This window comes from Otolemur garnettii, unplaced genomic scaffold (assembly GCF_000181295.1).
Source record: "Otolemur garnettii isolate 467f Iridium unplaced genomic scaffold, OtoGar3 scaffold00007, whole genome shotgun sequence".
Lineage (NCBI taxonomy): Eukaryota > Metazoa > Chordata > Mammalia > Primates > Galagidae > Otolemur > Otolemur garnettii.
The window spans coordinates 14,369,709-14,375,708 of NW_003852402.1; positions in this window are offsets into that span (position 1 = coordinate 14,369,709).

Sequence of the window (6,000 nt, forward strand, 5' to 3'; positions counted from 1 at the left end):
AGCTAGCTAATTCTAGTCATTCTGTATTACTCAAGAGCAAGGTGTTGCTAAGAGGATAGGACGGAGGCCTGAACCTGTTGACAGCCATCTGGCCTCACAAGCAAACTTGCTTGAGAACATGAAGGAAAGCAGAGGTAGAGCTGAGGGGTAGAAAAGGCAGGAGATTTGGACTCCCAGACTCATCCGTGGTTGGTTCAGTGATAAGATGCTAAAAGTAATGAGAGAAAGGAATTGCTGGTGAGTCTATGCTTTTGCACCAGAGTTAGTGAAAGGATAGTTCCTTTCTCAAAAATAAGGATGTACTGAGGAATATTGATTTCAAAAGGTCATGAGTTGTAGCTAGACATTGAATTCTCGGTGCTACAAGATATTTGGGCTGCAATGAAATTGCATTACAGGCACTGTGAAGGGAGGTTCTAAAAGGAACATGAGGTGTCAAAGCCAGTGAGATTCGCAGCAGAACAATATAAAGAAAAGAGGCTACAAATGCAGCTTAGGATAGAGCTCTCCTTACAGAGTGGGGGAGAAAGATGCCAAAATAATGACACAGTAGCAAGCAGGACTATTGTGTCCTCACTTAGGCTTGTCTTTCTGTGTACCAGGCACTGGTCTAAGCCTTTTACACAGTGAGTCACTTTATCCTCAGAACTATCCCAGGAAGTAGATGTAATTCCCATCTTGCATACTACCATCTTCATTTTACACCTGCTCACCCCGAAAGAACAAATGTTTCCTGCCAGATTTCTGGAAGAACATGAATTGAAAAGACCCTCAAAGTAAGGGTCATGTAATTTTCAGATGATTCATGCTCTAAACCAAAATTTCATGTCAGTACAAACTCAGTGAAAAGTCTACAGAAAGCTCAACTTGCTGAGTGCAGGTTCAACTAAATGTTCTTTGAGATATTTGTATTTATTTACTAAATCCCTAAATGAAAAGAGTTAGCAACTAAACTTGGCAACTGAACTTGCCTTTTGGGTTTGCCAGTATGGCCAGTAGTATCCTCAGCATTGGAAAGGGAAATCACCCAGAGGGTGTGCAGTGTTCTCAGGAGTCTGTTCGTTCTGCAAGAATGTCCCTTAGCTATATGTGCCTATAGCTCTTGGGAGCCCAGCTCGATCAGTCTGAGTAAGACAGACCACTCCTACACCCAGACCCATCACCGGGCCTCTCAGCACCCCTGGCCCACATGAAACTGAAAGATCACTGTGCAACCTTCTGTTTATTAGGTACATACACCTTGAGCAGACCTTGTACTTTTCTTTTGGGTTGAACCCCGCCTTCCAAAGAGGCTTTATGCAATGGTGGCAGTGGCCCATGTGACAGCTCCCTATTTTATAGGTGTGCAAATAGGCAAGATGTGACCACCAGGGAAAACACCAGATTTAGAACATCTGACACCACCCATCATGCTACCATTCTTGGATCCACCATTTCCATTTCTTTAAAACAACAGTAACAACAACACATAACATTTCTTGAGCACATAGGTGGTAGACACTTTATAAACTATCTCATTAACCCATCACAGCCACTCTTTAAGGTAGACAGTATTCCTAGTTCATAGATGAGAAAGCTGGCTCAGAGAGGCAAAGTAACTACTCCAGGTCACACAAATAAGTTGCTGAGTCAGGATTTGAACTCAAGAATGTTCAGACATTCATAATTTGCTCGGTACACTATTCTACTTCCTCAACATGCCTACACTCAGCATCCTTCATCATGTTTTTCCCCTTTCAACCTGATCCCATTTACTAAAGCAACAGCATGGTCCACCCTGATGGAGAGAGGAGGCTGGGTATAGTGCTCATGCCTGTAAGCTTAGCACTTTGGGGAGCCTGAGGCAAGAGGATGCTTGAGGCCAAGAGCTGGAGGTTGTGTGAGCTATGATTGTACCACTGTACTCCAACCTGGGTGACAGGGTGAGACCCTATCTCTTTAAAAAAAAAAAAAATGGAAAACAACAACAAAACCAAACATACAAGGAAACAGGAAAGTTAAGTCATTTTTCCAAAGTGTTCTGGATCTAGCCGTAAAGTTTTTGAGAAGTAAATAAAATTGCATCTTTCTAACATCTATTATCAAATGTTTCAAAGACACAGCCAAGGGTGGGTACTCCTTTTGAGGTATCCCTGGAAGAAATAATATTTTCTCCTGGGAGCATCTCACAGTCACACTCAGATTAGCTCTATTAGTACTATGAGAAGGGAAGGACTAAGCTCTTCCTTATCCAGAACATGAAGGCTGAGTGAAAGAACAGTCTAGATAACTCAATCTGATCTCTGAAACATCTCTCACACTGATCATAACTCAAATTACCAAAGTAATAGATTCTATTATTGTTCACATATATTCAGTGTCTCTTCCTGCATGAGACTCTGTCCCCACCTCAAGCATGGCCATACGATTGGCCTTGGCCAATGACATGTGAGTGACAGTGACATGTGTCACAGCAGAACCTTTAACAGCCAACGTATGTCCTGTTCCTCTGTCTCCGGAGCCACAGAAGCCCAGGCAGACGTAGAGCCTCAAGCTGTCAGGGTCCCTGAGTGACCACAATGAGCAAAGCCTCCCACCACTGGACAGTTGTCAACAAACATGTATCTTAAATGAGAAGGAAAATGCTTCGGGTCATTGAGATTTGGGGCCTGCTTGTTACTGCAGCATTACTTAGCCTGTTCTGACAGATACAGTTTGCCTCTTACAAGGACTTGCCTCCTAAATAGCTGCCCTGAGGAGACATAGTCATGAGGGGTGTATCATTAAATTATATGTTTGTGAAACTTGCCACTAGGTGGTGTGTGCCAAGAGCAAGCATCAGCAGAGGGAGTTAGAGGACAGGTTTCAAGGACTCTATTCTCTTGAGACTGGAGTCCTCCACAGGAGAGACAAAGTAGTCTATGACGCTTGCGTTTTTGCTTGCTGTGATCACTGTTAGTACCATAGTTCATTCCCTTCTCTGTGCCTGTGTTTCTTTTTTGGGCGATAACGAAAACAATCCTTGACCTCTATCCTACTTCACCAAACTTACAGATCTTTGTGTAAGTAAAATGAGATTAAGTTACCAAGGGCATTCATTCATTCTAGGCCTCAAGGTTACAGTGGTGAGAATGAGAGTCTGCCCATATGGTGCTTTTAGTCTGCTGGAGGAGGCACAGATCAAGCAAATAACCACACAAATGGCTGTATGTGTTCCACACTACTGCGGAGAAGCATGAGCAAATACAAGATACTTAGCCTCCGGGCCTGGCCTAGGGCTGAGGCAGGGCTCCCTTGGGAAGCACATTGAAGCAGAGACCTGACAGATGAATTAGCAGGTTAGCCAGGTAAAGAGCGGCATGGGAAGAATCCTGGGCGGAGGAAACAGTATGTGCAAAGGCCATGAGACAGGAAGAGCACAGAGCACTGGGGAAACCGACAGGTGGCCATTGGAGCCAGAGCTCAGGGTGGGACAGTGAGGCACAACCATGGAGGTACAGGGCCTGTAGGCCAGGTTAAGACCTTTGCTTCTACCCTAAAGCAGAACCTTTGAGAGAGTTTTAGCTAGAGAGAGACATAAGTTTATTTTCAGGCTCGGCGCCTATAGCTCAACCGGCTAAGGTGCCAGCCACGTACACCTAAGGTGGCGGGTTCGAATCCCCAGCCCGGACCCGCCAAACAACAATGACGGCTGCAACCAAAAAATAGCCGGGCGTTGTGGCGGGCGCCTGTGGTCCCAGCTACGTGGGAGGCAGAGGCAGGAGACTCGCTTGAGCCCAGGAGTTGGAGGTGTAATGCCACGGCACTCTACCCAGGGGGACAGCTTGAGGCTCTGTCTCAAAAAAAAAAGTTTATTTTCAAAGGGCAGGTGCAAGTCTCTTAGTGAGTTTGAGAATTGGGTATGCCGTAGGCACCCAATAAGAACATGCTGAATGAATGGAGAAGAAAGGGGCAGATGGGAGCATGAAGATGCATGTGGAAAGGCTCCTGGTGAGCTTCCTCGTGGGGAAATGGTCAGGCCCACTTCCCTTACACACTGTGCCCTAGGGCTGCTGTCTCACTTTTAACAACAACTCATCTTGGCTAAATACAGTTCATGCCACATAAATCACCAGGGCCCCAGGATTACTGCTCTTCCTACTTGAATCTTAGTATATTGCCTGCTATCATTCTCCCCTCTCTCTCCCTTCTCTCCTGCACACATGGGGGCATTCCAGAACCAAAGAGCATTCTGGAGAAGATTTAGATGGATGGGCCCTTGTATTTCTGCCCCATTTTATTCCTCTTGTCTCCTCTTCTGCCCTCCATAACCCATGGCTTGTCCACTGCCAGACCAGTAGTTTTCAAACTCGGCTAGTCATCAACATCACCCAGGGAGCTTGTAAAACTAAAAATCTTGAACCTCACTCCAGCCAGAACAGACTAAGAATGAGGCGCCATGGCTACCTTGTCTTTTCAACATCTTTTCTCTTTTTAAAACTTAGAGGACTTTGATTTCATTTGGAAAGTTTCTGGTCTTCCATACTTGCTCTTGATAATGAAAACCTTTACAGTGCAAAAGTAGCCATAGAAAAGTCACAAAGGAATTGGCACATCTGTGCTCCAATGAAATTTTATTTACAGAAACAGGCAGCGGGTCAAATCTGGCCCATGAGCCATACCTCGCCAACTTCTGAGCTATGAGGGCGCTGTGAGATATGACGCCACGGCACTCCACCCAGGGTGACAGAGTGAGACTCTGACTCAAAAAAAAAAAAAATTTGCCAGGTGTAGTGGCATGTGCCTATAGTCCAGCTACTCAGGAGGCTAAGGAGGGAGGATCACTTGAGCCCAGGAGTTTGAGATTTCTGTGAGCTATGATTATGCCACTGTTTTCCAGCCTGGGCAACAAGCAAGATGGAGGCCCGACACCTGTGGCTCAAGTGGCTAAGGTGCCAGCCACATACACCTAAGGTGGTGGGTTTGAATCCAGCCCACCCAGGGCCAAATAACAATGATGCTGCAACCAAAAAACAGCCGGGCATTGTGGCAGGCGCCTGTGGTCCCAGCTACTTGGGAGGCGGAGGCAGGAGACTCGCTTGAGCCCAGGAGTTGGAGGTTGCTGTGAGCTGGGATGCCACAGCACTCTACCCAGGGGGACAGCTTGAGGCTCTGCCTCAAAAAAAAAAAACAAGCAAGATGGTGTCTCTACAGAGAAAAAAAGAAGAAGAAGGAAAAAAAAGGAAATAGAAGTGAAAAGGAATTGAACTACAAAATTCCTCCCTTATTTTTCTTCTTAGCGATTATTACCACCTGAAACATTACATGTTTGTTAAGACTCTTCCTCTTCCTGGAGCTAAGCTTTATGTAGGCAATCAATATTTGCTTGATGAATGGATGGACAGAGGGACAGATGAATGGATGAAGAGCAAATGAATGCCATAGTAGACACTGAGCGCACAGGTTTTTCAACCACTCGTGGTTTTCTGCCACTTAACCTGTGCAATACATCACTTAATCCTCCTAAGCCTCAGTTTCCTCATCTTTAAAATGAAAGTGATATATAATTGACACCTTATAGGATGGTCATGAAGATCAGATAAGAAAAGCAAATAGAAGTACTAGCCTGCTTTACAACAGGCCTCAGGAAATGTTAGCTGGTGCAAGAAACTCGGTCTTTAGAGGTCTTTTAATAAGAGAGAGCATACAGGCTTCTGTCCTACAAGATTTAATCCTTATTTCTCTAAAACGCCTACAGGGTGGATCAGGTCATTTCCCAAGGTCCTTTCGAGTCCTGTGACTCTGAGATAGGATTCCTTCTTCAGAGACATTTTTCACTGTCAGAGAAATGAGAAATATCTTCAGGAGGGGCCCCCTCAAGGCCTGCTCCATAGGCAAAAACCAGTTTGGAGAGTTTTATCATCTGGACACACTTCCTTCTGCAGCATCCGTGGTTTCATTCTGGCCATGGTTAATGACAGTGAGTAACCCAACATGAAAGGACCGCTGACAGGTCTTCACCAAAGGACACAACTAAATAGC